The sequence below is a fragment of the Trifolium pratense genome, linkage group LG4, assembly GCF_020283565.1.
Source record: "Trifolium pratense cultivar HEN17-A07 linkage group LG4, ARS_RC_1.1, whole genome shotgun sequence".
Taxonomy (NCBI): Eukaryota; Viridiplantae; Streptophyta; class Magnoliopsida; order Fabales; family Fabaceae; genus Trifolium; species Trifolium pratense.
The window spans coordinates 56,130,911-56,142,048 of NC_060062.1; the positions used below are offsets into that span (position 1 = coordinate 56,130,911).

Genomic DNA, 11,138 nt, shown 5'->3' on the forward strand with positions numbered 1-11,138 from the left:
AAATTTTCAAGAAACACTGAATGAATATATACTAGAAACGCGGGAGGATGCGGACATGCCGTGAGGTTGAAGCAACATGAACAGTGGCGGAGCTAGCCCAAAAAGTTGGGAAGGACTGGTATAAATATAAATCAAATTCTCTTAAAAAAATTACTAAAAAAATAGCATGTGTCTAATATGAATATTTTAAAATAGTCAAAAGATAGACCATTATCAATTTTAATAAATAAATTTTAAAATATATTTTATGTCAATTCATGTGTAAACTTGATACTTTTTAATTAGTTCTTATATTATATTTATAATATTATATGAATTTCTCTAACAAAAAATTAAAATTATTTAACAAATGATTGGCCAAACATGAATTTTTATACACTAAAACTCTATTTTCAATAAAAAATTGAGTACTTTTTTCTAAAAAAAAAATATTTGAGTACTCAGATAAAATAAATTGTACATTTTAAAACATCTATAAATTATTAAACAACAAAACATTTGAAGGGAAACTTCAAAAATTAAACTAGAAAGGATATTTTGACTTATTAATAATAGAGGAAAAAAATCAAAACAATTTAAAGGAGAATAATAACCCTCTAAATAAGAATGCACACTTCAGAAGAAAAAAAAAAAAATACTAGGAAAGGAATACGGTGCGGGTGAGATGTGGACTCTTTGCATCCAACTACTTCGCAATCGCAATCATCATGTGCAAGTAAAAAGAGCACACGAAAAATTAATCATCGTCGCCCAATCCTACTGCAACTGCTCCAACAAAGCACAAATTTCCAACTTTGATCAGTTGCCTACTTCTATTCACGATTTTTCTTTTAAGATGTTATAAATATTGCTGGAGACAGACATTGTTGATTTTGTGTTAATCCAACTTTTTTAATTCTTATCACATCATTCATTATATTGATCTTAAACTTGAACAGAAATTTCAAAATAGCAAGCACTTTTGGTCTCCTAGAATTAACCATTTTACAAATGGTTGGCCCCCACTGATTTTTTACGAATTTATATTCATCGGAGGGTTACGTATAACAATCTCTGTCATGCTCAATTGCTCATGGTGGTGTTATAATTGGAGATTTTGTCAAACCTCAATAGAAAAAGAATGTTGTAGACCTTGAGAAAGACAATGATGGTGCGAAAGTTAATGATGATAGTATTGTCGATGACATAATAGGTCTTTCACAAAATCAGTTATATTGTATACCATTAGACTAACCATTTTTTTAATATTTTGATATAACATGGTTAGAGTCCAAATTGCATATGCATAATAAGCTTATGCTAAATTGCACTTTTGCCTCCCTAATTTTCACAAATTCATAATTTTGGCCCCATAACTTTCACAATAGTATTTTTGACCCTCTAAAATTAGCTCATTTTACAAAAGGTTAACCACATTGATTGTTTACCAAGTCAATACTTCATGAAAAGTTCTTGAGAATTTTGTTCAAGTTGGTTAGGTTCAAGTTGGTTAGGTTGAAGTCTTATTAAGTTGGCTATTGAGTTTTGGTGTTCAGTGGGAATGAACAAACCAAGTTCTTTTTCAAAAGTGGCATTAAGCCACAGTTGTAATAGCCACATAGGCCCAGCAACCTGAAAACCTCCATCTGATACAGTCTTCTTCGACTTCGATTTAGCAGGGACCAAACCTTTCAAATTATCACAGACTTCACCAATAGACTCATAAAGGGTTGCTAATAGTAAGCGTCCTAAGGCAAAGTGGTTTCCTTCGTGTATCTGCACAGCCATGGGAATAAACTTCCTAGCAATTTGGAGAGATCTGGAGCAGAATACATAATGGGATAACCAAAGATTGAGGAAAGCGACATGTTCCTCATCAGAAACCTCCTCATTATCAGGCCCTGAATGCTTAAGGATGTAGGCAGAAAAGACATTCTCTTTGTAGTTTAAGGTGATATTATCACTCGAATCAGAGGGGCTATAAGTTCTTCCAGTGGGTCTTAACCCTGTGATAGCTGACACATCGAAAAGAGTGGGTGTCATCATACCACTTTTGAATTGAAAGGTGTTGGTGGATTTTTCAAAGAAATGCATAGCAGCTATTAGCATTTCAGGTTGGTATTTGGGTCCTACCCTAGAAAATTGAACTAACTCGAAGATTCCATAATCCTTCCAGAAATCTCCAAAGGTTTTCTCCACTCGATCAAGCCATGTAATATACAGGTTATTTCCATAATAGGGATGAGATCGAAAGGGTTTGTAGTTGTTCAGCAAATATTCAAAATTATAGGGTTTACTATTAAAAATCCTAGGTTCACAAGTTTCGAAACAAGGGAAAATTTCATCTACTTCTCTAGTTAAAGAAAGTGCATCAGGAACTGGACCACCAAAGGCGTAAACATTTTTATTAACAGCAAAAGGGATGATTACCTGACTTTGCCAAATCAATTTATGCTCTTTGATGTCTTTAGGTTCTTGGACGTACTTGATTCCACCGTCAGCAATGGGGAATTCGTTCCATTTACCAGCAAAGGGAACTTGACCAGAGTGTGATGAAGACGCCATGGATGCTTTGGGAAGAAGATGAAAAGGTTTGGATTTGAGATATGAGATGGAAATTTAGGTTTTTGAACTGAGAACAAAAGTTCAAACGAGGAATAGAGAGTTGTTTCTGTGTTAAAGATTGAAGAAGAAGATGATTGTTCTTTAGATCGTGTATAGCAGTAGAGGAAGTTGGAAAAGTGTTAACTGAGGTATGAAGTTGTATTTATAGCAACTTTTTAATTAAAATTATTTTAATTAAAAATTGATAAATGCAAAAAGGCGCTTTTTGCCTTTTCTGATTCAACTTCCCAAAATGACACGTGTCCCACTACTTGAAAGTGGTTGCAGAACGTGACAGTTTGTGGGAAACGAAGCGGTTACCTTTTAATTCCATGGCATCATTTAATCGAATTGAAAAGCATGGGGTTTAAATCGAAATAGGCATTTTTGGGGGCAATTTGTTATCCCATATTTTAGCTCGAGTTAAAATATGTTTTTTATCTCTAGTTCCAAAGACATTCATTACTGAAAGGCTTGTTAAATGACTTTAAATAGTGCCAGACTTTAAATGTCTTCAAGAACAAGAGAGATTATCTCTCTTATCTTCTCATTTAATGAAGGTTAAGGGTAATGTCTTTAAGAACAAGAGAGTTCTAATGGAAAGTATTCTTTGAATTGTCCAATATGAGTCTACAAGATATGAAGAAATTCTGTCTTTCGAGTAGATGGTTGATTCGATTGCAGTTGGAGAATCGAAGTACTTAAAAATGTGGACTTACAGTATTTTCTATCCTTCAAATGTGATTAGATTTCGACAGTTACAACGGTTCAAGGCCTTGGTTCATTTCAAATACAGAAGGACGCGTGGCAGAGGAATAATAGTTTAACGTTAAAGTAGTAGTTACATAGTTTTTCTATAAATAGGAGTTTGTAAGTCGAAATAACGGTCACAATTCACTTACACAAAATTCTCAAACACTCAAAGTATCCATGCTACAGCGAGAAACGAGTTACTCGAGAAAGATGTATGAATCAGTGAACCATTTTTACTCATTTGTAACTTTTACATTCTAATTGCAATTTTACTTTTCCTAAATCTTTACTTTCAAAGTGTTTACATTTCTGCATTTAATTGGTTCTCTCATTTGAGTGAACTTTTTCTTCATTCTCATTCAATTTATGTTTCACACTCGTGTTTCATAAACTTCGTTTTACGAGTTAAACACATTGTTATTGCAAATTAATAATGTCTTTAATGAAGAACATTCGAACCTCTTTTAATATAACGCACGAACGATTGTCCCGAGATTTACTAGTTGATCTCTCAAGTAATTAATGTAAACTAGCGGTTGTTTACCAAAAATCAGTGTAAACAGGGACCAAATTGAAACATAAAATAAACGTAAGGGACTAAATGTGTAATTAAGCCTAAAAAATAAAAACAATAATATAATTATTATAAATTTTTGGAGTTATCCAGTTCAACTTATCCTACAATTGTCGAATAACCTAAGATATATACAAATTTGTAAAAGAGCATCATTTAATTGAATTATCTGCCTTATAAGTCAAGAAAATCCGATTTGATGAAAATCTCTCGATCCAGAAAAATATTTAATGTAGGAAGAAGGTTCAATGTTTCAAAAAAGATAAATCACATATTACGACACGTCACAATATTAGTTAGAATATACAAAAAAAAAAATTGGCTATAAAATTACCCCCTCAAACCCTATTTCAATGCGTCGTTTAACACATTCACCCTATTAGTCCCCCCTTCTCTCTTTTTGTGCTTCATCCATGTCAGGCGGAAAGAAAACCTGAGGTCGTCAAAAGATTGAAATTAAAAAGATAAGCAATGAAAGAAGCTTGCAAGTTGTCTTCTCGAAGCGTCGTAATGGGCTCTTCAAGAAAGCTTATGAGCTTTTCACTCTCTGTGGGGCATATGTTGCTCTAATTATATTTTCACCTAGTGGGAAGGTTTTTTCCTTTGGTTACCCCGATCTTTATACGGTCATAGATCGTTATTTCTCGCGGGTCCCACCTGTAAACAACAACATTAGGCAATTCATTGAGGGTTTTCGTAGCACCAACGTGCGCGACCTCAATGCTCAGTTGACTCAGGCCAATGATGCACTAGACCGCGAAAAAAAGCGTGGTGATGATCTAAGTCATATTTGCAAGATGATTGAGGATCCATCTTGGTGGGCTTCACCCGTTGACGGGATGAACAAGGATCAACTTGAATTGTTGAAGAAGGCTTTGGAGGAGCTGAATAAAAATGTTGTTGAACCAGCTGATAGGCTTGAAATCCTGGGTGCTCCTGCCCAAACTCAACAGGCTCAAATGTCTCCACCACATGTTTTTCAGAATCCTATGGAAGGAGGAGGAGGAGAAAATGGACCCTCCAGATCCTTTTGATATGGGGGATTAAATCCACCTTAGATGCCCCAAAATATAATTATAAAATTATATTTCTAATTTATGTTTCATTATGAACAACTCAGAATAAATGGCATCTTATTTATATTTCAATATTTCTCCAAAATTTTAATATTTTGAAGTCCAATGAATTGATATTTCATGCCCTCATCGTTGTTTAATTATCTAATTGGGCCTTTTTCGTAAAAACAAGCATTATATAATACATAATGATTATTATATACATAAATATATATCTTAAATACAATAACATATCTTTGTCAAAAAAAAAATACAATAAACATATCAATGAATATGTCATTATATCATTATAAAATTAAATACATGATGATTTTAGAGTTAAATATATATATATTTTTTTACTAAAGATATGTATTCATTCATTCAAATTGAAAATACATCAATCATTACAAATTCAAGATTGCTAAAAACTGAAAAAGATGAATCTACAAACAATCTTGCAGCACCTAGGTTAATAGCATACAACGGCATCATGAAAGTGCCTACAAATATGACAAAATAAAAGTAACCGGAATCTTCATACTCTCGGATCTGCAACGTTGACGTCCAAGTCTTCGTCAGATCTGTAATGACTTTAGGTAAATATGTCAATTTGAATCAACGAAACACCGTACTAAAATGAAAACCAACAAATGCCGCACGAGACGACGATAAACACAATGCCGCACAAGACGACCACAAACACAACGTCGCACAAGACTACCACAAACTTAAAAAAACAAAAAACGAAGAAGCAAATCTATGTGAATAATCACTTATTTAAATGAAAAGAAAAAGCAAAAACAATTTAGAGGGGTGATTTTGGGTCAATTTGACCCTAAAACCACCCCTCCTTGGTGGATGAACAAAAGAAAAAACTAGGGTTGATGGGAAGGGGCGGCGGCTGTGCAAGTGAGAGAGAGATGCAGAGTTAAATACTAAGATACATTAGGTAAATATGTTTTGAGTCACTACAAAATTGTGTTCTTTCAAGTTTAATCCGTATTAAATTTTAATGGTAATTTTAGTCTTTCATAATATAATTTAATTTCGATTTACACTTTTTCTATTAAGATAATGAAAAAAAAGTTAATAGAGTAAAGTATAATAGCTCGAATATTAATATTGTATAGTGCGAAATTAGTTTCGTTACAAAATTACTCGCCGGTGCAAGATTGTTGTCTCATATATGAATAATATTGAACTTGTTGGGATGATATTTCTCATTTTAATTTAATTTCTCATATATGTGACGTACAAAACAAAATTTGTAGACTATAATTCATAGGATTGATGTTTATTATATCTGCCTAGAGTGAGAAAAAATTACTTGTGATAATATACTTGAAAACTATTTTTCTATATATCATTTTGAAAAAGATGGAGTAGTAATATATATTCCTACTACATCATGCAGACTTGCAGTTATTTTAGGCATCATTGATAAATATATGTTCGGTATTTTTTTATATTTCGATGACAAATATTTGTTCCATAATTTTTATATTTATCAATGATAATTTGATAAATATTTGCCCCATATTTTTTTATGGATCAAAAACAAATGTTTGTCCTACTTCTTTTTTTTCTTTTTCATATTAATCAAATAACAAATATTTGTTTAGTGATATTTTTAAGTATCAACTAGTTTAAAGACCCGTGCATTCGCACAGGTCCATTGACTTTTATTCGATATTTAAGTTTGTCATTATATTAAGGTAGAAAAATTATTTAGAGTTAAATATTTAAAAAATTGTTATATAATATTGTTAAATATAAGTGGAATTTCGTCAATAAAAGAAAATAATGGTTCCGTGTATATTTTTAAGTATCAACTAGTTTGAATTTGACTCTAAAGTGGTGGTAGATGATGTGCACAAAAACAAGCCAAATTGCTCTGAGTATAGTTCACTTATTTGTAACTATAGAACCTTACTCTCTAATTACTTTGATTGTGTAGTCATTTTTGCTAGGCGGCAAGCGAATGGTAGCGCCCACACTCTTGCAAGGGTAGCTTTAACTCATGCTTCTCGCATTACTTTTGATGTTATTCCTCATTGTATTGCTACAATAATTATGAATGAAATGTCTTGAGTTTGTTTGCATAAAAAAAAACTAGTTTAAAGACCCGTGTATATTTTGAAAAAGGTGGGGCCTACTCTACCATTTCATAAATTGCGGGTATATGCCCATCAATCAATAAGAACAAGTCACATGAGTGGATTTATATGTGGTACCCACAAGAAACTTGTAACAAACGTTTGAATTTGCACACGTGGACTTGCATAATATAGCTTGTTCTCATTGATTGATGGATAAATACCCTCAATTTATGAAATGTAGATTAGACAAAACCTTAAAAATATAAGTAGAATTTCGTAAAAAAAAACTAGTTTAAAGACCCTTGTTATATAAAATTGTTAAAATATAAGTGGAATTTCGTAAAAAAAAAAGAAAAGAAAATAATGGTCCCGTTTATATTTTTAATAAAAATTATAAATTTTATTAGGATTATTTATCGTAATTTAGTAAGTTTAATGCTAATTAACTTTATTATATTATTATTATTGGTTAGTGTTTATGACGCAGTACGGAAGCGTGAAGGAAAAGCAAGTGTTAATCCTATAATAAAACACAGGTTCGCAAGCGACAAACCTGTGGCTCTGGAATCCACCAGATTTCCGGAATCCACCAGAAAGAGTAACTAATCTAGAATCCACTAGACTTTCGGAATCTACCAGAAGGAGTAATTTGGAATCCACCAGAAGGAGTAATTTGGAATCCACCAAATTTGAGAGAAAACTCTATTTTATTTAATCAAAAAAGTTGACTTCAAGGCTACAATAGTTTAGTTTAAATAGGAGTGGAAAATAAAAATAACAAATCTCCTAAAAGATTGTAAAAGAAAATAACAAACCTAACTAAATAAATATAAAAAATCTACCTAAAATATAAAAATAACTAATCTAGGTGAAATATAAAAATAAGAAATCAACCTAAAATATAATAAAACTAAATCTAACTAAAATAATAATATACAGAAGAAATCCTCCTACATCAGTCTCCTCTACCTCAAAAGAACTCGACCCCGAGTTCTCGTTTTGATAAAGAGCTTCCTTTGCAGGTTGACTCCTCCAATGAACAAGAGACCACCCTTCTGGATCCCATTGAATGAAGTGAGAGGACTTGTCTCGTGTCAACACATCTAAATGACCAACGGGGTTCCATTGCTCAAAGATAGCACACAAAATTGGAAATTTATCACAAAAGGGTATTTGACCCAACTCAGTTAACATGCTTGAGCTAGTGCCGAAACTCTAATTTTTAAGGTAAAACCCGAATGGAACTCGATCTACAAGCAAATCCTTGAGTTCAATGTGACGGCTGTGATGCGGCGGTTTTGCTGAGATGGAAGTCGCTGCATGCATCCTAGTGTCCGGAGGTTCTAGTGGCGGTGAGGTTGTTGCCGGATTTTGCACAAATACATCTGGCTTAGACGGAGCCGCCATAGGTAGGTCGACATCAAGTTGTGGATCGCCAGACTTGCACAAGACATTATTTTTTATCCTAGTTGAAGTCTCTTCACCTCCCTTTTCGGACAAAACTTTCTCATCCTCAGAACTCGAGTCATCAGTAGATGGGTTGTTGCGGTTGTTGTCGTCGTTTCTGCTGTTGTTATTGTTTTTATTGTTGTTGCAGTTTCGGTTGTTGTTAGCGACGTCGCCCCCTTTAGTCGTCAATGCCGTCAACTTATCCGACAGAGCTTTGACCATTATAGCTAAATCGGCAAGGTCTGCCCTCGTCACCATGGCTGATCATGTTAGGAAAAGAACAGGAGAAACCTGCTCTGATACCAACTGACGCAGTACGGAAGCGTGAAGGAAAAGCAAGCGCTAATCCTATAATAAAACACAGGTTCGCAAGCGACAAACCTGTGGCTCTGGAATCCACCAGATTTCCGGAATCCACCAGAAAGAGTAACTAATCTAGAATCCACTAGACTTCTGGAATCCACCAGAATGAGTAATTTGGAATCCACCAAATTTGAGAAAAATCTCTGTATTTTTATTCAATCAAAAAGTTGACTTCAAGGCTACAATAGTTTAGTTTAAATAGGAGTGGAAAATAATAATAACAAATCTCCTAAAAGATTGTAAAAGAAAATAACAAACCTAACTAAATAAAAATAAAAAATCTACCTAAAATATAAAAATAACTAATCTAGGTGAAATATAAAAATAAGAAATCAACCTAAAATATAATAAAACTAAATCTAACTAAAATAATAATATACAGAAGAAATCCTCCTACATCAGTATATCTTTCTTTTGTTTTTTTGACGAAAAATATTTTGTGTTTTTTTTATAGAGTGTATTTTTTTTTTTATTTCTTTATTCCTACTTTTATGCAGTTTCTTCTTATTTTTCTATAATTATTTTATTGACTAATCTTTTATAATCTTTTTATTGATATTTTTTTGTTGCTATTTTTATGCGTATAGTTTGTTCTGTTTTGTTTCTATTGTTAAGCATATCATCTTTTTATTGTATTTATCTTATATTATTTATATATATATTTTTTAGTAAAATTACAAAGAAGGATACAAAATCTGCAACGTTGTTTAAACTAAAATAAATAAGGACAAATTAGTAAATTGGGTGGTAATCGATTTTAATATATTAGAAGTAGATGACAAATATTTATCTTGTGTTCTTTATTTATAATTATCAAGGATTGATATATTTTTGTCATTGTTTTTATGTATCAACTAGCTGGACACCCGTGCGTCCGCACGGGAGTCGCGGCGTTGCCGCTCCTCACTTGGTAACATGAAATAATAATTTATTGGAAAGTAATTCAAAAGATAAAAAAAAAAATCAGAAAGGATATAATATTTGGTAAAAAAAAATAGAAAAAGAACAATGGTAAAACCATCACAAAAAACCTCAGATATCTGTATTAGTATAATATAAATTTTGTTCAAAAAAATAAATATAAATATAGATAATGGAGAAATCATGAAAAAAATAGGCTATCTTATTAATATATTAGTAAAATCATCGTCTTGTAAAAATAACCAAAAACTTATGTCTGTGTATTCAATATATGAGTATAAATATAGTCCCGTAAAAATTATTAGAAAATAGGCAACCTTATTAATATGTTAGTGAAAATATAGGTTTCACAAAAATCATCAAAATAATTAGGTCACCGTATTAAATATTAAATATGAGTCGTAAAATTGTAAAAAAAATAGACAACATAAAAAATAAGTTTTGATGTTAATATATGAGTATAAATATAGGTTCCGCATATATTATAAAAGAACGTGCAAGTTTATTAATATGAGTAAAAAACATAGGTCCCACAAAAATTACACAAAACATTAGGTCATTGTATTAACATGTGAGTATAATATAGATCTCACAAAAAATAGTAAAAAACTGGAAACTTTATTAATAAGAGTAAAATCATATAGCCCTGCAGAAATCACACAAAAGATTAGATTCTTGTGTTAATATATGAGTATAAATATATGTCATGTAGAAATTATCAAAGAATTGACAACCTTATTAATATATTAATAAAAAATATAGGTCTCGCAAAAATCAACAAAATAATTAGGTCCATGTATTAATACATGATCTACTATAACCCGTAAATTTATAAAAAATTAAACAATTTTATTAAAATATGATTAAAAATAGAGTTTAATTGTTGTGCATTGTCGGTGTAAAGATTCTTTACACATACATCCAATGATATGTTGCCACATCATTTAATGAATTTGACACATCATGTGTTTTTAAACACCATACATGATGTGTCAGTAAATTATTGGATGTATGTGTAAAATAACTTTACACTGACGGTGCATATAAATTAAATTCTTAAATATAAATCTTGTAGAAATTAAAAACAAGGCTTAACTACACATTTGGTCCCTTACGTTTATTTTAGGTTTCAATTTGGTCCCTTACGTTTAAAAAGTATCAATTTGGTCCCTTACGTTTATTTTAAGTTTCAAGTTAGTCCTTTCCGTTAGTTTTGTCACTAACACCGTTTGAACAGTACACGTGTCAGCGTGTCCAAGTGCCACGTGTCAGTCCACGTATGCAAATTGACTGCCACATGTGACAAAATTGACGGAAAGGACCAACTTGAAACCTAAA

At 31.8% G+C, this 11,138-nt stretch overlaps 1 pseudogene; it reads left to right on the forward strand.

The window, feature by feature from the left end:
• Positions 1-4,323: 4,323 nt before the first annotated feature.
• LOC123922977 lies at positions 4,324-4,944 on the forward strand (annotated as a pseudogene).
• The last annotated feature ends 6,194 nt before the right edge of the window (positions 4,945-11,138 follow it).